The sequence below is a fragment of the Mustela lutreola genome, chromosome 3 (assembly GCF_030435805.1).
Source record: "Mustela lutreola isolate mMusLut2 chromosome 3, mMusLut2.pri, whole genome shotgun sequence".
In the NCBI taxonomy this organism is placed as follows: Eukaryota; Metazoa; Chordata; class Mammalia; order Carnivora; family Mustelidae; genus Mustela; species Mustela lutreola.
In genome coordinates this window covers 133312719-133340052 of record NC_081292.1, presented here as the reverse complement: position 1 = coordinate 133340052, position 27334 = coordinate 133312719, and positions in this window count along the sequence as shown.

Genomic DNA, 27334 nt, shown 5'->3' with positions numbered 1-27334 from the left:
ATTTGCTACTTCTATATCATCTTCAGGAGAATCTTAATTCAGACCCTTTGCATTTTTTTAATTAGATTGTTTATCATTGATGATTTGTTCTTGTTTTATTTTGTTTTGAGTTGTAGGCATTCTTCATACTCTAGAGACAAGTCCCTTATCAGATATATCATTTATAAATATCTTTTCTCATTCTGTGGTTTGTCTTTTCATTTGCTTAATAGTGTTCTTTGAAGAAAAAAGTTTTTAATATTGATGAAGTTTGATTTATTTCTTTCGTCTCTTGTGAATTTTAGTGTTGTATTTAAGAAGGCTTTCAGTAACCCAGATCACAAAGATTTATTCTTTTGCTTTCTTCTAAAAATGTTATCATTTCAGCTCTTGATTTGGGGCTATGATCCATTTTTAGCTAGTTTTGGTGCATTGTGTGAGTGTGAGGAAGGGGTCTAACTCCATTCTTTTGCATGTGCCTATCAAGTTGTCGCAGAACTGTTTGTTGAAAAGACTATTCCTTCCCCATTTCATTGTTTTGACATCTCCATCAAAAATCAATGAACAGGGGTGCCTGGGTGGCTCAGTGGGTTAATGTCCCTGCCTTCGGCTCAGGTCATGATCCCAGGGTCCTGGGATGGAGCCCCGCATTGGACTCTCTGCTCAGCAGGAAGCCTGCTTCCTCCTCTCTCTCTGCCTGCCTCTCTGCCTACTTGTGAACTCTGTCAAATAAATAAAAAAAAATCTTTAAAAAAAAAATCAATTAACATAAACGTAAAGGGTGTTTCTGGATTCTCAGTTCTATACTACCCATTGGCTGACAGGTATCCTGATTCATTCTAATGCTAAGTAGCAAAGACCTTAACACCAACATTGGTTTTGTCTTGGAAAATTTGTCCTATAAAGCCTATCTTCTTTGAGCAATCTCTCAGAAATAATAAGGCAAGACAAGAAGATTATAACTTTCAAATATTACCCTGAATGTATGACTGATAAGTTATTAATACAATATTATTAACTGAACACAGTAGCAAATAATTTTTTGAACCCAAAGGAAAAGCATCTGGTTAAAGCCATTACTTATAACATTATGATACATGACAGTCTCCAGGAAAATTCTAGGGGAGAATTGTACTTCCTATCTCTTTCATCTAGATAAAAATTTGTTTTTACTTATATCCTTTATAAGAAATAGACTCTAAACCTATCTAGAATATATTTAATAATTACAATTCATTATAAGTAATACTTCTTTTGATACTCAATATTGGCTGTCAGTCTGATTGTGTACATTACTAAAGGAACAGAGAAGTAAGAGTCTCTCCAATTCCTTGCTTGACTTGATGAGGTTTAAGATTTGATAGGAGTTGGGGCACCTGGGTGTCTCAGTGGGTTAAGCCTCTGACTTCAGCTCAGGTCATGGTTTCAGGGTCCTGGGATTGAGCCCCGCATGGGGATCTCTGCTCAGTGGAAAGCCTGCTTCCCTTTCTCTCTCTGCCTGCCTCTCTGGTGATCTTTCTCTCTCTCTCTCTGTGTCAAATAAATAAATAAAATCTTAAAAAAAAAAAAAAAGATTTGATAGGACTTTGCACACAGGTCTTCTGAGAAACCATCCTTTTCCCCTAGTTACATGTCATCTGAAAGGCAGCTTGGTACATGGAAAATTTTCCCAGTGAGAATTTGAGAAAGATGTAATATGGAGTTAACATCACTCACTTATTCAATCTGAGGTGAAAAGGGAAATGCGGACAAAAAAAAAAAAAATCAGCCATCCTTTCTCTTGGCCTGCCAAAAATAAAAACCTGGCAAAGTTATGAAAACAACAACACATGCGAAGACCAGTTAAGGCCATCCAGATACTTTCTGAGCACAGAATTTTTATAAATCCACCTCCTATCTTGATGGAAGTTCAGATTTTGAGTTTTCACTAGTAACTGCCAAATGAAAACATTTTAAATTCTTTAAATATTTTGCAAGAGTAAGAAATAGTACGTCTTAGATTTTCTTTCTCACCAATTTTGAAACTAAGGAGATTTTAATTTGAGAGCATAATATAATCTGCTTTAAGTGAAAACAGTTTACTTGCCTTCAAGAGGAACTTGAAGGGGAATGTCCATTGATATCTACTTACACTGTTTTATAAACAATATAAATGTTTTCATATTTTTTATTACGATGATGAAGATGGTGATTAACACAATGACAATATAGCTATTAAGGTCTAGAAATCTGTGTCCAATAGCATCAAACGGGAAAAGATACAGAAGAAACATGAAGCATCTTCTTTGGGGGGCAAGGATGGAATATAATCTCTGGAAAAAGTTTAAAAGAATATTGTTGTTCTGCAAATAATCCAATCAAGAAATGGGCAGAGGACATGAACAGACATTTCTGCAAAGAAGACATCCAGATGGCCAACAGACACATGAAAAAGTGCTCCATGTCACTCGGCATCAGGGAAATACAAACCAAAACCACAATGCGATATCACCTCACACCAGTCAGAATGGCTAAAATCAACAAGTCAGGAAATGACAGATGCTGGCGAGGATGCGGAGAAAGGGGAACCCTCCTACACTGTTGGTGGGAATGCAAGCTGGTGCAGCCACTCTGGAAAACAGCATGGAGGTTCCTCAAAATGTTGAAAATAGAACTTCTCTATGACCCAGCAATTGCACTACTGGGTATTTACCCTAAAGATACAAACGTAGTGATTCAAAGGGGCACGTGCACCCGAATGTTTATAGCAGCAATGTCCACAATAGCCAAATTATCGAAAGAACCTAGATGTCCATCAACAGATGAATGGATCAAGAAGATGTGGTATATATACACAATGGAATACTATGCAGCCATCAAAAGAAATGAAATCTTGCCATTTGCGACAACATGGATGGAACTAGAGCGTATCATGCTTAGCGAAATAAATCAAGCAGAGAAAGACAACTATCATATGATCTCCCTGATATGAGGAAGTGGTGATGCAACATGGGGGCTTAAGTGGGTAGGAGAAGAATCAATGAAACAAGATGGGATTGGGAGGGAGACAAACCATAAGTGACTCTTAATCTCACAAAACAAACTGAGGGTTGCTGGGGGGAGGGGGGTTGGGAGAAGGGGGGTGGGATTATGGACATTGGGGAGGGTATGTGCTTTGGTGAGTGCTGTGAAGTGTGTAAACCAGGCGATTCACAGACCTGTACCCCTGGGGATAAAAATACATTATATGTTTATAAAAAATAATTTTAAAAAATAGAATATTGTTGTTCTGAAGAAGAAAATTCATCCATTCATTTCCTAAACACTTGTTGCTGGCTTTTTAAGTTCCAGATAGTTTTAGGTGGAATAAATAGCACAATTAACAAAGCAAAGTCAGGGCCATCATAAAATTTGCACTCTAATAAAATTTTTCTCTACAAAATAGAAAGAACCGTAAATGATCAGCCCTATATCTTGACCAAGGAAAGACTAAGTTACAACATTATGTTATGGCAAGAAAGAGTTATAATAGATTTAAAGAATGTTCCAGGTAGAGGTTGGTAAAGTCCTGAAATGGTTCCCTTAAAAATTAAGTTACTGGGCACCTGGGTGGCTCAGTGGGTTAGGCCGCTGCCTTCGGCTCAGGTCATGATCTCGCGTCCTGGGATCAAGTCCCGCATCGGGCTCTCTGCTCGGCTGGGAGCCTGCTTCCTCCTCTCTCTCTCTCTGCCTGCCTCTCTGCCTACTTGTGATCTCTCTCTGTCAAATAAATAAATAAAATCTTAAAAAAAAAATTAAGTTACTATTGAGAGACTATCTTTCTCTTCCAAGAGTGTGGATGACTCTACTTGTAAATCAAGCCACTCTGCTTGTAAATCAAGCAGGACCCCTGCTTCATGTGGAAGACAGAGGGCGTGGGAGGTGAGGTTTAGAAAGAACTAGCAGGTAGAAAATGATTAAGTAGGCATTTTTGGTATTTCATATAAACAGCTTTTATAAAACAGCTTACATTTCACTGACATACTGTCATGTCGGTGTTTATATTTATTTAGTCACCTTGCATGTAATAATACTCTACCAGAGTACACTTGAAAGAATTATTTGTCCTACAGGTGACATTTAGTGTTTCATTTCACCAGATTATAGGTCCATATATTATTTTTATTTTTGTTTCTTTTCCCACATTATCCATGGACATGTTTGGGGTGTTTTTCCCCCCTCGGGAAATTGCATTTTCTCATCTAGATAGAAAAAATGTTCACAGAAGTATCTGTAAGACCCTAATTGCCAGGCCTGTGCAAGCCACAAGGAACTCTCTGTGACCCAGCACCACATCTCTGAGTCAGTGTGTGATGCTGGTGTTACAAATATCATTTATAGTGAAAGATTAGGTGGGGAAATTTGCAGTGCTTTACACCTGCAATGCATTTTTTTTTTATAACTTGTTTTTCTGTGAGGAATGTGGCCCACAACAGGCTAAGATTTTCCATAAAAAATTTAAGAAGAACCAAACAGAAAACTATGAAAACTGTAGCACTTAATTCCTGGTAAGATTACAACAAAGGAACCAAAGGCCATCAACAAACTACTTTACATAAAACAGAATTCAATCACATTTAGAAAAGAAAAAACTACCCCAATAGATAGCCAATCAATGGCTTCTATCTAGCTCTTGTTACCTCTAGGGAGACAAATGTTTAGGGTCTGTATATAAATTAACTTATTCTATAGTTTTAACAAATGTAATGTTCCTTAAACATTCACACATTCCATGTTTTCAACCCAAGGTATTTTTTCTTTCCTGAATATAGATAATTAAGATTTGTGTCATTTCATACAGAGATCTCAAAATATATAAAATGCATGTTCCCATGTTTGCATCTTAAATGGGTATCACTAATGTTAATATTATATCTCTAATCTACAGCACATGATTGAAATAAGAAAATGCAGAAGAAAAATGTCCGATGGCCGCCCATGATCAATACAGCAGGCACCTACCTGTCTTACTGCAGGCAGGTAAATGAGAACAAAGGAAAGCCCAGGAGAACAAGATGGGCGGATGCCAGCGATGAACTTAACACTAGCAGAGAAACAAGAAGAGAGTTCGACAGAGAGGAGGCGTTGTCCACTTTTTTCCCCAGGACGGAAAATCATGGGAGGAAGCTGGGCAAAGAGCAGTTTTTCTGACCTGTGGATTTGAACAAAGGATGCCCCCCTCTCCTTGGGGGCTCTTCCACCCTGTCTGGCCCCTCATGTGGTCACTGCTGGGGTGGTTCAGCCACTGCAGGGGGGCTTCGCCTTGGGTGGTCCGGCATTTCTGTGACTGGGTACTTAATTCTTACTAAGCCAGAAATTAGCAAGCCCTATTAGCCAGATACCTAAATCTACATTCCAAAATCAACTTTGTTAGTAATAACATCCATTAGTTCAGAACCAAGTGGTTCTGAAATTGAATTGGTAAGAGAGGGGTTTGTTTATCAGACTCCTTCAAGAGGTACCAGAAGTCTAATTTCACCCCATCGACCTCAGGGACAAATACATGCCGGAATCCAGTTCTGCCATGATATGGATGGTAATGGGACCTCTGTGTGGTGCCTTAGCAATACACCACCAAAGAGGATATGATTCCAAAGAGATGTTTTGATGCCAAAGTACTACTCTTATTAATATTATTGTTTGATTTTATAAATAGGATTATAAAGAATAAATAAGTCACAGTTGATAAATACACTGTTTACCAATCCTTCAACTCTCATCATTTTAATTTTTCTCATGTTTGGCATGACCCTACCACCAACTTTTCTCTCATGTTGCCTGTTCTTTGCCTATTATAAACAGAAATGCCCTGGAGATGAAGTATTACATAAATATAAAATGGAACAGATGGTGCACTCCATAACCCTTCCCTCCTCCCCAGAAATCCCAGGACCGAAGGGGCTTTCAGCATATTGTATGTTTCTGTAAGGCCAGAATTATGTTGTACCTTTTTATAATATGAGTACTGCTCAGGAATCTGATCTGTCCTGTAGCTAAAGCCATAAAATAGTAGAAGTTTCTGAGGCAAAATCCATGAAAACCACTGAGCTGCTGTGTAATCTGTTTGTAATTTATCATGTATCCTACCAGCTTTATCAAGGGCTTTCACCAAGATTCTCCTGCTGATTTTATTCGTAACTCTTCATGGATAGAAGTAATGAATGAGTATGTTCACCAAGACAAGAGTCAGGACATAAATATGTTCTGCCATGATGTGGAATAGTTAAGAAACTATGGATGCTTAGGGATAAAAATTCCTGTATATTTCCATTATTAATTAGTTTATAAATTATCTATTAAAAATTTACATCTGTTGGGACGGCTGGGTGGCTCAGTTGGTTAAGCAGCTGTTTTCGGCTCAGGTCATGATCCCAGCGTCCTGGGATGGAGTCCCACGTCGGGCTCCTTGCTCCGCGGGGAGCCTGCTTCTTCCTCTGACTCTGCCTTCCACTCTGTCTGCCTGTGCTTGCTCTCGCTCACTCTCTCTCTGACAAATAAATAAATAAAATCTTTAAAAAAAAAAATTTACATCTGTTGAACCCCTAACTGATCTGTCCCAATTTTCTCTTTCTCTCTCTCTTTCTTTCTTTCTTTTTTTTTCAATGTCCACACATGGGTACCTATTTACTGGGTAACAAGAGCGTGTAATTCCAAAAGGTGTGATGATTAGTGCTAAAGCACTTTAAAATCCTTTATTGTTTGGAAGGATTATTTGATTGTCTAACTATTAACACTAGATTGTATTAGGTTAAATTTGTCCTTCAGAGTGTCTAAGGTAACCACTGCAAATGTAACTTTCAAACTAATAAAAGGGAGTACACAGGAGGGCAGACAAGAAAAATGAAATTAAAAACGTCAACATTTGGACACCGGGATGGCTCTGTCAGTTAAGCATCTGCCTTTGACTCAGATCATGCTAACAGGGTCCTGTGATCGAGCCCTGCATCAGGCTCCCTGCTCAGGAGGGAGTCTATTTCTCTCTCTATCTCTACCTGCCACTCCCCCTGCTTGTGCTCCCTCTCTCTGTCTTTGTCTCTCAAAGAAACAAATAAAATCTTTATTTAAAAAACAACTTTAAAACGTATCTCTGTACTTAAGAGCAGACATGGCCTAGAAATTATTTGCATTTGCAAATATTCTATAGAATGCATAACTTCTTCACCTTGGGAACCCCATTCCCTCACCAAACCAACGGTTCAGTCTTTCCCTTTCTCTCCCTCTCTCCCCCCTTCTCCCCCGTCTCCTTCTCTCCCTTCTTTTCTCTTCCACTCCCTTCCTCTTTTTCTTTCTCTCATTATACATACAATATATACCTACATCTATATACTTGATTCTATTTTCAGATAGCTACATTTTAAGCACTTAGAAAATAGAAACGTGGTGAGTGCTGTGAAGTGTGTAAACCTGGCGATTCACAGACCCGTACCCCTGGGAATAATAATACATTATATGTTAATTAAAAATTAAAAATAAAAAAATAGAAACAATTTACCCATCCCTATGGTTGAATCTATATATTAACAAACAAATTTGACTAATTAAGAAGAAAAAGTCAGATTGAATATAATTAAAATTTGAATTATCTAGCTGTTTGTGGTATTGGGGCTTTTTAATCCTATTTTCAATGATAAGAAAATTCAATCAAATTTATGTAACTTAAATCACTCTATCAGGTCAGAAGTATATACTAATTACTTTATTGATAATGATAATTTAGGGAAGAAAAAGGAAGGAGGAAAAAAACCCAGACCATTGTGATATGCAGAGAAAACCTCCAGGGTTCAGAACCAGTTTGCAGGAGGAGGGAGAGAAGAGCCTTCGGAGTCCATTTCATCCAAGATTTATCAGCACCACTCTTTCCTCCTTCCAGCTCTGACTTAGGTGGCCTTGATTTGACAGATAAAGTACTACAAGGTTAGAATTAGATACCATGTCTCATTATTAGGGCCTCTAGGAAAGACAAGACAGTGTACACTTGTGAGAATGCCATCAACTATAACCAAGATCTGCCCATAGCCGTTATCTGTGCTGCACAGCTTGGTAAGAAGACAGAAGGCTTTGAAATTGGATTAAACATGAGCAAAATACAACTCCTTGGAAAGGCATTCCCTTCTATTCTAAAGAATAAGATTCTCAATATTTAATTTATAGAACTCTTCCAACTTATGAATATCCATCAAATTTTAAATCCATTGATTTAGGGCAAACTGGGAAAAACTTCAGAGTTAGGCCTCCCATTACAGTTTAATTAAATTGTCCATCTAAAATAGAAAACTCTACAATAACTTACATTAAATATTTCCCAGAAACCCATAAAATGTTACATTGACTTGACAATCCTCCTAGGTCGCCATTTTGTTCGAAGATGACATACTGAACTACAAATTTGACCTATTGTGTGTGTACTGTATGTTCTTTGGCAGCCACACACTAGGCAATTTTTTTCAGACAAACAGAAAATATCAAATGGTTAAACTTAAACAAAACTTTACTGCTACCGATTAAAGGTTCCTTAGTGTAATGTTTTGGAAATGTTCCAAAATTCTTAGTTTCTTTAAAAATTTGGAAATGTTCCAAAATTCTTAGTTTCTTTAAAAAAAAAAAAAGTTTCTGCCAAAGTCATTGTTGCCGCATTTACCTAGTCCCAAATGGTAAATATGGCCCTAACTGTTAAGAAAGAAAAAAAAACTATACCAAAGTGCTAGTGTTCCTTTTTTTCCCTTTTTACTTTCTTCTGCAGCAAAGACATAAAATTGACATTGAAATTTATGAAAACAGCCACAGTGTTTATCTTTTTTTTTTTTTAATATATTTATTTGACAGAGATCACAAGCAGGCAGGCGGGGTGGGGGGGAGCAGGCTCCCCGCTGAGCAGAGAGCCCGATGCGGAACTCGATCCCAGGACCCTGAGATCATGACCTGAGCGGAGGGAAGAGGCTTTAACCCACCGAGCCACCCAGACGCCCCTATCTTTTTTTATTACAGTGATTAAGGCACTTAAAATACATTCTGAGGTTCAATATGGTCCTTTCAAAAGAGAGCTTTCAGAGAAAATCTGATGTTGTTAATAGGAAATAAAAATCCTTTGACTAGAAAAGTCTTGAAACCACCTATCCCACTAAGTGACTTATGCCTCTTTCCTGCTTAGTGAAAACCATCACTTGTTAATGGAATAAAATTATAAAACTCAATTACTTTAGCCCTAGGTTTTTCTGTAGGCTCTTCACCTTCAAGGTGAGCACATGATGACTGCAACTAAAAGATCAGTTTGGCTTTATTTAACAAAATGCTTGGTCATTACTTTCTCCTTTGAGGCACACAGGTGCAAAATTAAACTGAACCCACTATTTCAGGTTATAAAGAGTGGATGTGATGGGGCACATACTTTAATGATTTTTTTTCTGCCAGAAGTATTCCAACTGTAACATAATATGATGTAAGCCCAAGTCAGAACCTCCACAGAAGGCAGAAATTAGGCTCCATCCATTTTATGTCCTCAGTATGATGTCTTATATATTTATTTCTTCAATAAATATAGAATGTGAGAGCAGGAAGTGAATGAAAAAAATAAAAGAATATGTGTCATTTTTGTCTAGCAACTTTCTGTTCTTTAAGAAGGGTTTCGTGTAAAAAAAAAAATCATGTTTTTAAAATTTTCATAACATGTTTTCCTAGCGAAATTAAACCTAACATTAGTGGGGGTGAAGGGAAGAAAGAAAGAAATCCTTGGAAGTCACTCGTGTGCCCCTCATGTCTTGAGATTTAGGAAGGACCCAGAAGGTCAGTGAGAAGGCTCAGCCTCCATCTCCAATATGAGAAGGTGCCCAGAGTCTCGATGTCCAGGCTTCCTCAAACCCATGTCTCTTCAAAGCAGTGTAAGTGGCTAGGGCTGAGACTCACCCTTTGAAATTTTAATCAAAACCCTTTAGAGACTTGTTCCAGGATGGCCAGACCCTGACAATCTCCCAGTGCTTAGGCCATGCTCCCCTTCCAGCACCACCCCAAGGCTTCTTTGGTCCTGGTCTCTTCATGCCCCTTACTTAGATCTTACCTATTCCTCTCTCCATGTCAACACAGAGCTGCCTTTCAATACATATGCTCTGCTCCAGGAAGGCTATTGTATAAGCAAGAACTTCATGAACTCTTCCCCAGCCCTGGCTGCATGATGTGACTCATTCACGACCATATCACTTAATCAGATTACCCCTTGTTTTAGAGGCATGAAACAATTTGTGATGCCATAAATTGGCATCTGTATTGTAACTCTTTTGTATGTCTCGCCATACTTCCCAGTGTGCTGTTCCCATAGTACATGGTTAGTATTTATAACCTAAACAAGAACAGATTCTTTTTTTTTCCTCTAGAATTATTTTATGTAGCTTCTTTAATCTAGGCATGTTAATCCAGAGCAATGCCCTTTCTGAGCCAATATTCCATAGTAGTAGAATAAGAGGTACCCCTTATATGAAAGTTGGCTAAGGAATTTCTACACTCAGCAATTTCTCCACTATCATAGATTCGCGAAGAGTACACTCTTGCTGCGCAAAGCCTATTATGGCAGATCCAGTGCACCTAACCAACATCATATAACAGCTATGTGGTCATGGAAGTAATAATAATGTTGATGTGGGGCGCCTGGGTGGCTCAGTGGGTTAAGCCTCTGCCTTCGGCTCAGGTCATGATCCCAGGGTCCTGGGATCAAGCCCCACATCGGGCTCTCTGCTCAGCAGGGAGCCTGCTTCCTCCTCTCTCTCTGCCTGCTTCTCTGCCTGCTTCTCTGCACTCTGCCTACTTGTGATCTCTGTCTGTCAAATAAATAAATAAAATCTTAAAATAATAATGATAATAATGGTGATGGTGGTCATGGTGGTGGTGGTGGTGGCACACTATATGTATATGTAGGAGAGTTCTGGTATGTTCTCTACCTAAAAGATGATCCTGGAAATCCTCTCATTTCTTAATGTTGGAGAGCCTCAGAGCTCAGTCTTTGACTCTATTCTTTACCCTGTATTCACTTTTTTGCTGATCTCATCCAATCTCACGGCTTTTTACGTTCTGTCTAGAAACTGATGACTACCAGGTTTATGTCTCTTGGCCCAAGTTTGGCCCTGGACTCTGCTCAACTTCCTACTTAACATTGACACTTGGATATCTAATACACATCCCAAATTTAGCATGTCCCAACCCATGTTCCTGATCTTCACCACCTGATCTTTCACCACCAGCAACCTCCACAAAAAATAAAATAATAAAAAGTTTTAAAGTTGACCCACTCACAATCTTTCCAATCTCAGTTAATGGCAGCTCCATCCTTCCAGTCAATTCAGACCAAAATCCTTGGGGCCATTGTCTCTTTCGGTCCTACCTTCAAAATACATAAGGAATCTGACCACCTCTCATCACTTCAACTGTGAGCACAGTGAGACAAATCTAGATTAATCATAGAGCCTCGCAACTCATCTCCCTGCTTCCACTGTCAGCTCCTTTTTGTCTAATCCTGACACCACAGTCAAAATAATATTCTAAAAATAGAAGTCAGATCCTGTTATTTTTCCAATGGCCTTCACTTTCACTTAAGGCAGACATCAAAGTCTTTACAGTGGCCAACCAGACTTCATAGGACCTACCTTTCCCTTTCCTTTCTGGCTTAATCTCCTACTACTCTCAGCCACATTCACTCATTCTGCCACATATATTTCTTTGCTGTTTCTTGAACATGCTAGGAATGGAAATGCTCCTGATTGGTGGACTTCTCTGTCCGAAGTTCTCTAAGTTCAAATGTTAACTTCTTAAGACTTCTCTGACAACCCTATTTAAAAACGTAAAGGTTCAACCCCATGGCCCTCTTTATCCCTCTTGCACTGCTTTATTTTTTTCCATAACTATTAACGCCTTGCAATAAATAATAGTCTATATGTGTGTATTTTATTGTCTAGAATGTAAGCTCAAGGATAGTAATTTGACCATTTTGTTCTAGTGCCTACAATAGAACCAGACATCTAGTAGAAACTCAAAACATACTGGTTGCATGAATTAATGAATGAGTGTAAAAAAGAATCTTTGCTGATTGTTCTAGAAAAGAACAGCAACATTGAATATAAATATATTTTATATTATATATAAATATAAATATAGATATATAAATTATATTCAGCAACACTGAATATAAAGTCTAGCAAGACATATTTACCTTTAGTCTTGGTTCTATCTCATACTAATATCTTGTTTTTGTATGTCATTGAACTTCTCTGACCCTCAGTGTCCTCACCTGTAAAATGAGCTTAATAGTACTTTCTCATTCTGTATCAAAAAGCAATTTTGAGGGTGAAACAAGATAATGTATATAAAAACAGCATAAATTTGTAAGTTGTAGTTTTGACAATGTTAAACAAATCATCTTAACAGTGAAATTTCAAAGATAATTTCCTTATTAAACTTACTGCTGTTTGACTTATTTAGCATTTCATCACATTCAGTTCTATGAATTGTCATTTATATTTATTCATTCAACTTTTCATTGTTGAAATGAAACACAGGAATATCATAGTAATCAGGCAACATCAGGAAAGGCAGAACAGAGGTCAAATCCTCTGTTGTTGAAAATTGTTTTTTGAGTTCTAAGATTTATATAAACATTCTCTTTCAGATAAAACATCCTAAACCTGATCATGCCCAAGGCTAGTAGAATACCTACAAGATTATTTAAAAGGCCAAATGCATCCAAAGCTGTCAAGAAAGGCTCAGCTAGACACAAGGATGAAAAGCACACCACCCCCCACTCCATCCCCTCCACACACATCCGGCCCCTTGCTGCTGTGCTGTGCACACCCCATACAGATACACACACATTCACACAAGCAGACTTGTGCCCACACGCACGCACACACACTGGCGAACCTTCCAGGCCACCTGCTTCCACAGCAGGTGTCTTCAGCACTTAGATTGCTGGGAGCCAAGCTGCGAGCTACGGTGAAACGTTCCCAGAACACCCCTCTGCCTGCGGGCTCAGCTGGGGCAGACAGGTGGCCTCTCCATGTAACCATTATCACCCTTCCACCCCTCTGGGAGGGGGCGAATGAATTAAACCTTTCCATGCTACCTTAGAAAGACTGCTGACTCTTTTTTCAAAAATGTGTTTCTTCCTTGGAACTAAATATACTCAGTATTGTTCAGTCTCTTCATTTAATCACCTATTTTTTTTTTCAAACAAAAGTTCTCACATATTTATTACTGAAACAATCTATTTGCGCAGAAGTAAAGAAAAAATTATTTTCCCAATATAATATGCCCAACTGTTCTGATAGTGGCAGTTTTTAAGCTTGATAGGGTAAAATTCTAGTGACCTCAAAGCAGCATCAGTGTGAGCCATCCGATGTGTGATTCCTTACAGACACAGCTTGGTTATTTTCCAATGTCTCCTCTTAAGAGTTGTACCTGACTTATGAGTTTTCAAGTGAATTCACTGGAGAATGAAAATGACTACTTTTGTTTCTTGGCCAGAAATCACTTGATCATGAAAGTCTTACAGGAAACAGGACAAGAAAAGGTGTCAACCCCACACACCACAATGGTGGAGAAAGGGAGAAAAGCAATACATTGTTACTTATGATACCCGTCTGCACGCAAGTCTCTGTCTTTAACCAAAATGAATCGGACACAACCATGCCATCAAGGAGTACATGCTCATGTAACAAAGACAAGAAACACACTCTTTGATCAATAAGTTACCTGGGTAGTTAGTAGGTTAGTAGGTTAGATTGCTTAGGACAGGAGGATGGATGTGAGCTGAATCTGTGATATGCGTGGAATTTGCCTTCTTCAATAAATTTATTTTATATGCTTGAAATATGTAAGGAGTAGGGCAAAGAAACAAAAACAAAACACACACACACGCACACACACACATACATACACACACACACACACACAAAACCATGTTATCGTAACAGCTGGCAGCAGAATTCTTCTTAGAAAAGGAACGGTCTCTGTTTGGGAAATGCTTTCATAAATACCTTGGATGAATGCCGGTGCTAAAGGTCAGCAGCTGCCAAGACAACAAACAGGAATGTGGTTGGCAGAAGAAAGAGACAGGACACAGAGGACGACCAGGTCACATGGTGGCAGGCCAGATACCGGTAAAAGTGAGAGTAAAAGCAGCTAACCACTTCATACCAGGCATTGTTCCAAGTGTTTTTTTATGGTTTATCTCATTTAACCTCACAACAACCCTGCGGATTAGGTATTATTATTCACCACGATTTTATCGAAAGCTCACTTTTCAGAAATGCCAAGGCATTTTCAAAATCAGAAATATCCAGCATTTAATTTGTAAGCTACTGTGTCTGTGATATAAATCCCTCTTCCTGAACAGTCAACTTTTCTACACAGGCATAAATATCCATGGTGAGTAATTTTTTGAGTGTATATGTAAATGAAAGAAAATCACTGGGTGACATATCAGGGTCAAAGTGGCACAGAACATGGACAGGTTCATGGGAAACTGAGGCAATCTCTTAATGAGTAATTTGGCAGAAGCAGGAGACTGGACCCATAGGTGACCATGACAATATGCTTCTTGGGAATTCACAGACATAGACGGGAAAGCATTGGACTTTCTGCAGTGAGTGGGAATGTGTTTGACTCTATGTCAAACCAGTAATACTAGTAACACTGTGTGGAGTCAGCATAATTAACAGAGTTCCAAACAATTTTCTACTTTATCTCCAGCGTGCTAAGCTAAAAAAAGTTTTTTCTGTATGCTAAGCTCTGTGCTAAGTGCTCAATATATGTTACTTTATTTATTTATTTATTTATTTAAGATTTTGGTTTATTTATTTGACAAACGGAGATCACAAATAGGCAGAGAGGCAGGCAGGGAGAGAGGAGGAAGCGGGCTCCCCGCTGAGCAGAGAGCCTGATGCAGATCCCAGGAGTGTGGGATCATGACCTGAGCTGAAGGCAGAGGCTTTAACCCACTGAGCCACCCAGGTGACCCTATGTTACTTTGTTTAAACCTCACTGAAACACTCTAAGTTCTAGGTCAACCCAATAGCAAGGAGCTGGCAAGTAATAGAGATAGATTTGAAACCAGGGCTTTCAGACTCCTGACACAATCCATTTAAAATCACCAACTCTGAAGGCAGTATTCTCTTTTACCACCTGCAGCTAAAGGATGTCATTGCAGGCTAATGGTATGAAGGTTCCCTTCCTTTATATGTTTATCTGCTTTGTATTAGAGAAATACATAGCAGTGTTCCATTGGAGATAAAGTGAGTCCATATAAGGAATTACACATAGAAGCAGATTCTCTTCTTCTCCTCCGTTGAACAAGGTTACGGAAACCTCCACAAACTAAAATTATGGCAGAGAGAAGAAAAAAGATCAAGAAAGACTGGGACACCTGGGTGGCTCAGTTGGTTGGACGACTGCTTTCGGCTCAGGTCATGATCCCGGAGTCTCGGGATCAAGTCCCGCATCGGGCTCTCAGCTCCACGGGGAGTCTGCTTCTCCCTCTGACCTTCTCCTCACTCATGCTCTCTCTCATTGTCTCTCTCTCAAATAAATAAATAAATAATCTTTAAAAAGAAAAAAGAAAGAAAGATTGAAATACATAGAAAGGGGGAAATAAAAGAAAAAAAAAAAAGCATTTGTTGACGGAGGGAGGAATGGTCTCGGCAGAGGTATGAGTCTAGTCTACAAATCTCCTGTCCCTGAGTGGTGCCTGTCATTTCGTGCATGGCAGATTAATTTTGTTGTCTTTCACCACTGACCTCTATTTGCTTTTATTTATTTATAAAGGATGGGAACCTTCATACCATGTTTATTCTTACGGACCTCTTTAAAATCTCTTTTATCCTGGTAATGGGAAGCCACCCCACATTAAACTCCTATAGATTAGAATTTGAAACCCTACACTGAAGAAATTTCTGAATATTATAAAATGAACCATGCCACTCTTCACCAAAATAACAGTTCTTTGAATATATAGTTGAACAAAATGTTTGCAATAGAGCTAAAAGTAAGAACTGTAAGTGGGCCATCAGCTGACTAGGATCTACTCTTAGTTTCCTACCTCAACCATATAGTGAATGCTCTTTGCTAAGCCAGCATAACAACCCCTTTCACTCCATTGCCTGATATAGAAGAAATTGGTAAGTGGATGTCTGTGTGGCACTCTGAGCTCTTCTGTTAAAGAGCAGCACATAAAAGTTTAGAGCGATGTTTGGTAATGAGACAGGGGAACAGACCCTTCCCAACCCTGCTGGTAAAAGTAGAAATAGGAACATACCATCTAGAAGACAATGTCATTGAATAGCAGAAGCTTTGCAATATTGACTCATAACTTCACATCTGTGAATTGATCCTAAAAAAACAGAATTGTCAAATGTATGCTCTATAGATTACTATGCATTACGCCATTAAAAATGACTTTGTAGACTAATAGTAGAAGAAATTGCCATGGAAAACTGTTCATGACATGCTAAGTCTTTAAAAACTTATCACATAGTAGATTTTGCATGATCTTGTATGAGAGCCTCTAAATAGAGATCGTGAGATAAACTGAAGATAGATCAGTATATAAGGGTAGATATAGATACATTTGTAAATATAAATATTCCTACAGAAATACATATAATTCTATAAAGTATGTATGTATATCTAGATATCTATCCAGATATCTCTTTATATCTAGATTAAATGTTAATAAAAATAGGATTTGAGGTGATTTAACATTTGTGTTTATTGCTGTCGGTATTTGTCCTAAATATATGTGGATTTTCTGCAATAAATATGTAAGTTTCCATTAATAAACATGTATTACTTTGTAAAACAGAAAAATATTTGAGTGGATGGCCCAAGGAAAAAACAGCTATCTAGATAAAAGCAAAATACGATTATGCATATCTTTGTGTACAAGCCCTAATTCTACCAATGCTGTCTTGTGCCCTTTGAGCTTTGTCACAGGCAGAGACGTACCTTCTATGCCATGTGGCCAGGCTATGTTGGAATGGAGTCACAGCCACCATCCCGGTCCCCAAGCCAGGGACAACTGCACTGGTGGCTTTTGATTTCCTAGGATCTCTGAAGGGATATGTGACCTTTCACACAAATTTTAGGACACTGAGCCACCTATCATCTGAAACATGATTAAAAGGCACTTAACAATTGCTTTAAGGTATTCTAAATTCATCTGGGAAACATCTTCAGATTTTTTAAGTGAAGACGAACCTAATTCCACACTGTACCTTTATTTATATGGCTAACAAAATGGGAGCCAATCCCTCAACCCAGTTACCAGTGGCTGGGTAGTAGAGGGAATAGGAAAATTTGTTTTGGCATCCAATTCCTTCTTGTTTTATCCATCTAGGACTGCCTCCCCAGTTTAATAACGAAGAAGGAAATGTGGTCACCTCCACTAGGGAGTATCGCCTTAGAGTCAATATTTCTGGTATAATATCTCCTGCAGAATGCTGGCTCTTTAGAAGAATGCTTTAAGAAATAAATATAGAGATGTTCTTTCTCAACTATCGAAGATTAGGATTCAACTTGATACATGACTGAAGGCCTAGATGTTGTGCATGAAAAATATAGGAAGGGAAAATTACTGAATCCATTCTTGCATTATTATTTAAGTTACAGTATCCCTAGTGATCAGCACATAGAATAGAAATATATATATGCTGGGGTGCCTGGGTTGCTCAATGGGTTAAAGCCTCTGCCTTCAGCTCAGGCCATGATCCCAGGGTCCTCCTTGGATTGAGCCCCATATTGGGCTCCCTGCTGAGCCTGCTTCCTCCTCTCTCTGCCTGCTTCTCTGCCTACTTGTGATCTCTGTCTGCCAAATAAATAAATAAAATCTTAAAAAAAAAAAAAAAAGAAATGTATATATACTAAAATGTCCAGTGCAATGGTCTCACAGCAGAAGATTCTTTTTTACTCTTTAATTTTCTTGAATTTGTTTCATGGATTTTTCCCCCTCCTTTATGAGGCCCTCCCTAATTTATACAGAATGCATGTAGCCACGGTAGCATTTCTTTCAGCATTCAAGAGTCTCACTCAAGGCTGAATCCTCTAGCTAATATTCTGGCAGTTCCTGATAGTTGCAGTCTATCTTCTGGTTCACAAAATGCCTTCTATGATTGTAGCCACAAGTCCAACATTCAGAGCAAGGACCATGAACCAAAACAGACGCAGAGAGTTGATTCTGAGTTTCTTCTGCATTCCCTTCACTTCAACCCCTTTTCAGATGAATGGGTTTGATGATGAATTAGTCTTCCATTTGTATGAAAAACATGTTTCTTTTCCTTCTAGAGAGTCTGGGTTACAGTGTGATTGGTGGTCACTACTATCATAGGTCAAAACCTTACACTGGAGATACAGGGTGCACAAATCTCTCCAGACTTTACAGACATGAAGCTGCAATCAAAATAAGAGACACGCCTTATTAGTCTTATCTTGATTACATCTACACTTGAACAGGTGATAGGCTGGAGTTGCAAAGTCAGACATGGGAGATGTGCTATAGGTATCAAGAACCACCACCAGATTTGGATCTGAGGTGGGTAGACTGACTTGAGCAAAGAGTTTGGTTCAAACGCACAAAATATAGTGCCCCCCCCCCCAGTACAGGCTTTGCAAATAAATTGGATTTTGAAAACTAAGACCGTATCTTGTTTTCTTTCTTTTTTAAAAGTTAGCTTTTTGGTAACAGTAATCAAAGAATAACTACTCTGAATTTCTCTTAAAATGGCAGAACACTCCTAAATTAAAGACTCCTTGAAAACAATATTGGCCCAATAAACCATATTCTTGAAATATCTCCTAGTTTTTAAGTCACCTAACTTTTTTCTACTTAAATTAGTAAGATACAATATATCATGGTTGGTCTAATTCGCTTGTGGGAAATCTCATTACACATAAGTTTTCACAAACTCAGTGTCAAGTGCCTCTTTTCTCTTCATTTCAACATCACAGTTGATCATGTGCTAGGACAGACACGGGCTGCAATTACAAAGAGGTGGCAGATATACAAAACAGGTTATTATGCCGCAGAGACTACTTAGTAATACATAACTTACAATGTAATTTACTTGTTTCCCCTACAAAGTTACATGACTCGCAAACACCTTAAAATACTTCACTTCCAGTCATAAAGGGGAGATTTATTGTATATTTCCCGTTTCAGCGGCAATCTTGTTATAGCTCCCACGGGTAAACAAAACACAAGAGAATTTTAGCTTCCTTTATTAATTGCTCAAACTGGAACAGAGCTAATATTGAAGGAAATAAGAACAGGCTGTAAGAGTATTGTACCTGCTGGGTGTTTGGGAATCTCTGTTGTATTTCTAAGTCGTTACTTAATCGTTGTGTCTTTTAGAAAACTTTTTAATTGTGAGGTTTCTCTTCCTAAGAAGTCAGCTAACTTGTTAAATTTTACATAATAGGTTAGACTGTAATATCAAAGCTAGATTTCCTAAGCCACATTTTAGATCCTTTCCTTAGCAGTGTACACTTGCTTCTTACAAAATAATAAATAATAATAAAAATCATTTTCCCAAGCACCTTAGTCCAAAGTTACAGCTGTATTTGGTTACTCTTTGGATGGGAAATAGGTCGGTTGCTTTTCTTCTTGGCCTGCAAGCCTTGCTCCTGAAACCTTTCCACACACACTCCTCGTATTTCAAAGAGAGCCCCCACTGGGAGACTGGAAGACCTGACCGTGAGAGAAGGAAGTTATGCTAATTTCCCACCCCAAAGACACCAGTGAGCATTTCAAAGACTTGCAGCTTAGGAGGGAAACAAGGCTTCATTCTGGATCAATTCAAAGTTGATTTCACTTGCAGGTTTTCGGCTCTGCCATCTCCACCCTCCTTTCCTTCCTGCGTAGCCGAAGAAGTCACTTCGCTGCTTGAGGCTGGAGCGGACAAGGTGTCCTCGCGGGAGCCCGGGCTGTGCGCTAATTGAAGACATGGATGGCTGTGTTTCTGGCCACAGAACAGCCAGGACTCTAAGTCTGGGGAACTCACGCCCCCCCCCCCCCCCCGCCCCGGAAACGTTCGGACCACAACCGTCTGTGTAGCTTCTCTGACATTCAGGAGTACTTTGCCTCTCAGACTTGAAAGATTCCAGAAGAAGGAAGAGGGGAGCCCTGGAAAAGGAAACAATTTGAACACATTTTTTTACACATCTGCTGACAGTAAAAGAACAGACTCTCACCTTTGTTGCTTGAGGAATTTCTAATGGAGAAATCTTTCAGGAAGAAATGATACCTATTAAAGAAATTTTTCAGGAAGCAATACAGTCCAATGCAGGGATCCATTCCACGAATATTTTATATATGTACAGTGACATAATTCTTAACATTTCCCCCCATTCTCTTTGAAAATCTGATGAACAGTATGAACTATGGCCCCAGGAGAAAGAATATACACATATAAATACAAAGCCTAGGTCACAAGCCTCCTGCAGTAGAGCTCAGAGGCCTCCCCAACTCCAGTTAAGAGCCCAGGTTTCCAGGTTTCAGTGGGGGAAGGGGAGAGGGTGCTTTGGGCATCTATAGCCTTTCAGCGTGGCAAAGGGGCCTCCAGAAAGTCTCACCGTCCCTGCAGTCCCTGTAGGTGAAATTGTCAATCATCTTCATGAGGAAACGTCTTGCGCACCCTCTTGTGCTGACCTGGGAAAGTCGGAGAATAAAGGTTTTTTTGGAAGAAGAAGGCTGGGACTCAGGAGTTCTGACATGTTTTTAAAGTTGCTGCTCCTACTTGTGTGATGTCTCTAGAGCTCAGATCTTCTGGTGTAAAATGGAGGAAGTGACAGAGTACGAAAGCAGAGGTCCCCACTACGGTCTTAAATTCTGTGACCAAATTAGCTATTCAGACCATCACTAGGGCACAAGTCTTGTCTCTTTACCAGTTGCTAGTTGTGTTACTCGGTTGGCAATGGGAACTTGCTGAGCCTGCTTCCTTACCTGTCAGCAATACAGATTTCATTGTGACCAATGGAAGGCACTAGCATAATGCTTCACAGAGTGTTTAATGAGTAACTTTTTTTTTATGAAAGTCCCAAGTTTCTTGGCCTCAATCTTACACCAAAATAATAAATCAATGACTTATAAGAAGACACCACAAAAGTATGAGAAATGGTGTGAAGAATTTTTTTAATCTTGAAAAAGTGGATACATTTGTGTCTATGTAATGACTTAGAAATTCTGCATAGCTGTTAAAAAAAAGCATAAAGACAAATGACAGACATAGAAAATATTTGCCAACAATATGATAGACAAAAAAACTAATTTTGTTACTGTGCATTAAAAGTCTTACAAATCAATTAACATAGCAAAAATGCTCGACACTAGTTTTTATCTACTAAATCAACAGTTTAAAAATTTGATAATATCCATTACTGGAAAGTGGAGAATAGATGTCTATACATTGTAGGTGGCAGTGTAAGCTGGTACAAACAATTTGGAGGGAAATTTGACAATATCTACCATATTATTAAAACAGATAATGTTTCAGCTAAAGGCCATTTTTCTAAAAATTTGTCAAGCACATATATTTACCCAAGCCCTCAAGCTAAAAAAATGTATATTTAAATGTTCACTCTTGTATTGCTTGATTTTTTAAAAAAATATATTTATTTATTTATTTATTTTTAAGAGAGAGAACACAAGGAAGAAGGGGGTGCAGCAGAGGGAGAGGGAGAGAAAGAATCTTTAGCAGATTCCATACTGAGAGCAGAACCCATGCAGGGCTCCATCTCATAACCCTCAGATCCTGCCCTGAGCTGAAATCAAGAGTCAGATGCTTAACAAGAGTCAGATGCCACTCAGGTACCCTTATTTATTTATTTTTTAATAGGCTCCGCGCCCAACATGGGGCTTGAACTCATGACCCAGAGATCAAGAGTCACAGGCTCACAGGCTCTGCTGACTGAGCCAGCCAGGCACCCCTGTTTGATTAAAAAAAAGAAAAGAAAAGAAAAAGAATCTAATCTGGATGTCCAGCAGTAGGACACTAATTAAAAATTTAAATTACTTCAAGATAAGAGTATATTTTGATACCACCTAAAGGAATAGAGTACATCTATATGTTTTGATCTGGAAGTATGTCCAAGATAGAATAAGCAAAGAAAGATGCATACAGAACACTTTATGTTAAAATACACACACACATTTATATATATATATATATATATATATATATATATATATATATATATATATGCATAGGGAAATTCCTGGAGGAATACACAAGAAAAAAAACCAGCAGTTACTTCTGGAGAGCATTTTTTACCTTTTTTTTTATCATGGTAAAATAAATATAATAAAAATTTACCATTTTAAGCATTTTTCTGTACATTTCTGTAGTCTTAAGTACATTCATATTGCTGTACAACAATCATCACCATCCATTTCCAGAACATTTTTATCTTCCTCAGTTCTGTTCCCAAGAAGCACTCACTCCCCACTCCCCTTTCCCTGCCAGCCCCTGGCAACCACCATTTTACTTTCTGTTTCTATGAGACTGACTACTCTAGGAATCTCATGTGAAAGAAATCATACAATACACAGCCTTTCATGACCGATTCATTTCACTTAGCATGTCTTGAAGTTTCATCCATGTTGTAGCATAGATCAAATTTTCCTTCCTTTTTAAGGCTGAGATCAAATTTTCCTTCCTTTTTAAGGCTGAGTAATATTCCATTGTCTGTATATGCTACATTTTGTTTATCCACTCCTCTATTGATGAACACTTGAGCTTATTGCCTTTTCTTACATACACGCTGCTGGTTTTTTTATCTGTTTAAGTGAAAAAGGACTTTTAAATTTTCCCTGAGAATATATTAACAGTACAGAGCATCAAAATACAAATTAATTTGACTAGAAACAGAGAGTTTCCAATGCTTCATTTTGAATTTGATTGGAGGTGCTAAGAATAAAGGAGGGAGCCCACCATGAGATGAGATTCAAAATGAGCTTTGTGGTTACTCCTAAGAAAAAAACACTTTCCTCATTTTCCATTTCCAGCAATTGGGGTATATAAAGGCAAAATAGCTTTCTGGTCAAAGACCACATATTCTGTCATCTTTGGTATTCAGATACATGTAAACACGCCTGCTGGCATACGGTGGAAGGGGAGAAGGGAGTTAGTGAAGACTAAAATATAAAAGACTGTAGAGTTCTAATGAGAAAGTTTGTTCTCAGGAATTCAGCCACTAGGTAGTAAAAACCACTGTTAATAGTGTTGTCTCTACTGGGCTGGCATGTAGGATAAGGGTATGACCAGCCCTACCGCCAGCAGGAGTGCTTTGTATCCTTACTGTCTTACATCCCTAACCCCCAATTCAAACCCCCAGTAGTTGCATCTGACAAGATGAGCCTGAGTCACATACCCCACAAAAAGCACAAGGGAGGCTAAGAGTGGACCTCTAGGGTACGAAGTAGACTCTACACCCACCAAGCCTCAGGCAATGGAGAATTCAAATACACAGGAAAAGGGTGAATTCATGGGACAGGGTAAAATATAGTAATAAAACTGAGAAATGGCAATAAATTAATGACTTCATTATTTAGTTAATATATTTTAATATAATCTGCTATAAATAGACAAATCTAAAAAAAACTGAAACCTAAAATCTTAATCTATAAAAACATAAGTGAAATCCATATTTTGACACTTTAAACTTCAAAAGATTAAGTCATCAATGGAGTGGCCATCATCATGATTTGGAACCAGGAAAGTCACCCATTTTGATAATTTTTTTTCCATTTCCCTCAAATTCTTCAAACATTTATGCTGAAAAACACCTACTTTTTCATTTAGAGAACAGACTGCAGTTGATGGAGATTTTTTCTTTAATGGCAGGAGTGACATCATCAAAATGGTGATAGATGAAACCTAGCCTCATTCCCCCACAAAGAGCAACAATTAGCTATCCAAGAATAAAACAGCACTGGGAGAGCCCTGGTGTCCATTTGAAGTTAAACAGCACAGCGAAACAAAAAATCCGAGAAAAACCGCACAAGAAGCAAAGGAAGACAGCTTCATTTTGCCTGTCTCAACCCATTTTACAGGCCAGCACTGCTCAGTGTAAAGAGAGAACTTCCCATCTAGAAAGAGCTCCCTCACCAGGGAAGGAAAGGAAGGTCAGGGACCAGCTTCCCCAGCCTTCTAGCTCCCCCTGAAAGTCTCACTTCAGTTTCACTGCACCCAGAAAGTGGCAAAGCAGAGACATATAGAGACAGCAAGGAACAAGGAGGAAGAGCAGGGGATACAGACAGTCACCACGCAGCAGGGGCAATCCTGGGCCATGGTGACCTGCTCTATAGACAAAGCCAGAAGATTCTGATGAAAATGATGCAGCGCCTTCTGCTCGGTTCACTACCACTACTTATCGTCTGTGGACACCAGCCTCCCGCATCTGTCCCTGCTGCCTCCTCCCTCACCCAGTCCAGAGCCCAGGAGCTGCAATCAAACCCAACCTAGGTGGAGGCATGAGCCTAAGATGCCAGCATAGAATCATGCGGCTGAGCTCCATAGCCTAGCAGGCACAGGGGCCAGCCCCTCCAGCTGCGTATTTGTGTGCCGCTACCCTGACACCTGTCACCAGCCTCCACTGCTGCATGCGGACCTGCGACAAACTGTGCAGCCATGGGAGAGCCTGCCAGCAGCCAGGGTCCCCGTAGCTGCCAAAGAGCACCTAATTGGCCAGTCCCACTCCCCCCCACAACCCACGATGTGTGTGGCTACATCTGGTCCCAGCCACTACACAGGCGCCTGCTGCGGGATCCATACCCAAGTGTGCACACACCAGCCACCATCACTGCCTGCCCAGGTCACGAGCTACTGGACCTGAAGGTTCTGCTAAGAATCCCAACAGTCCCTACAGCCACTGTATTCCCCACAGTGCTGACCAAGGATCACATGGGTGTTTATACCGTGTGCTCCAGCAGCCTAAGCCAAAGGGACATCATGCACTCCTGTATCCACTGCTGCCACATGACCCCACACCTTGTGCCCTATATGACTAGACCCAGGGTGACAGGACATTGTGTTTCATGACTGAAGTCAATCCATAAAGTCCAGAAGAGGTAACTTGTTCTGCAAAGGCACAGACACCTACTCAAGACTACAGGGTTCATGAAGTATCAGCGAATCATGACTATACTAAAGAAATATAGTAAACCTTAAGTAACTGTCCTCAAAGAAATGGATACCTAGGCATTGTTAGACAAAGAATTTAAAATAATTGTTTCAAAGATACTCAGAGAGGTACAAGAGAACACAGATAAATTATATGACAATATCAGGTAAACAAATGCAAGAACAAAATGAGGTCAACAAAGCAATAGAAAACATAAAAATAAACCAAACAAATATTGGAGCTTAAGAAATATACAAATATTGAACTGAAGAATTCAACAGACAACTTCAATAACAGACTTAACCAAGCAAGAGAATCAGCAAGCTAGAAGACAGGCCAAGTGGAATTATCCAGTCAAATACCAAAAAGAAAAAGGAATGAAGAAAGCTAACATCAATTACGGGACACCAGTAAGAGAAACAGTGTACACGACTGGAGTCCCAGAAGGGGAAGAGAGAGAGAATGGGGTAGAAAGCTTATTTAAAGAAAGAATAGCTAAGAACTTTCCCAGTCTAGGGAAAGATTTGGACATTTGAATTCATGAAGCTAGTAGGTTACCCTAAAAATTTCAATCTAAAATGATCTTCTCCAAGACACACTGTAATAAAATTTTCTAAAATGAAAGGCAAAAAGCCAATTTTTTTCCTTTAAATATTATTTATTTATTTATTTTATTATGTTATGTTTGCCACCATATAGTACATCATCAGTTTTTGATGTAGTAGTCCATGATTCATTTTTTGCATATGATACCCAGTGCTTCGTGCAATATGTGCCCTTCTTAATACTCAACACCAGGCCCACCCATCCCCCCACTCCCTCCCCTCTAAAGCCCTCAGTTTGTTTCCCAGAGTCCATAGTCTCTCATGGTTCATCCCTCCTTCCAATTTCCCCCCTTCATTTTCCCCTTCCTTCTCCTAATGTCCTCCATGCTATTCCTTATGTTCCACAAATAAGTGAAACTATATGATAATTGTCTTTCTCTGCTTAACTTATTTCATTTAGCACAATCTCCCTCAGTTCCACCCATGTTGATGCAAATGGGGTATTCGTCCTTTCTGATGGCTGAGTAATATTCCATTGTATATACAGACCACAACTTCTTTATCCATTTGTCTGTTGAAGGGCATCTCAGCTCCTTCCATGGTTTAGCTATTTTGGACATTGGTGCTATGAACATTGAGGTGTATGTGGCCCTTCTTTTCACTACATCTGTATCTTTTGGGTAAATACTCAGTATTGTAATTGCTCATTCGTAGGGTAGCTCTATTTTTAATGTTTTGAGGAAACTCCACATTGTGTTCAAAAGTGGCTACACCCACTTGCATTCCCACCAACAGTGTAAGAGGGTTCCTTTATCTCCACAACCTCTTCAACATTTGATGTTTCTTGCCTTATCAATTTTTGCCTTTCTAACTCATGTAAGGTGGTATCTCAATGTGGTTTTGATTTGAATTTCCCTGATGACTAATGATGACGAACATTTTTTTCATGTGTCTGTTTGCCATTTGTATGTCTTCTTTTGAGAAGTGTCTGTTCATGTCTTCTGCCATTTTTTGACTTATTTGTGTTTTGGTTATTGAGTTTGAGAACTTCTTTGTAGATCTTGGATATCAGCCCTTTATCTGTAGTGCCACTTGCAAATATCTTCTCCCATTCTATGGGTTTCCTCTTTGTTTTGTTGACTGTTTCCTTTGCTGTAAAGGAACTTTTTACCAAGATGAAGTCCCAAAAGTTCATTTTCACTTTTTTTTCCCTTGCCTTTGGAGACATGTCTTGAAAGAAGTTGCTGTGGCTAATGTCAAAGAGGTTACTGTCTAAGTTCTCCTCTAGGACTTTGATGGATTCCTGTCTCACTTTGAGGTCTTTTATCCATTTAGAGTATATCTTTGTGTATGGTGTAAGGGGATGGTCGAGTTTCATTCTTCTGTATATAGCTGTCTAATTTTCCCAGCACCATTTATTGAAGAGACTTTTTTCCATTGGATATTTTTCCTGCTTTGTTGAAAATTATTTGACCATAGAGTTGAGGGTCCATATCTGGGCTCTCTTTTCTGTTCCACTGATCTGTGTCTGTTTTTTGTGCCATTACCATGCTGTCTTGGTGATCACAGTTTGTAATATAGTTTGAAATCAGGCAATGTGATGCCCCCAGCTTTGTTTTTCTTTTTCAACATTTCCTTGGAGATGC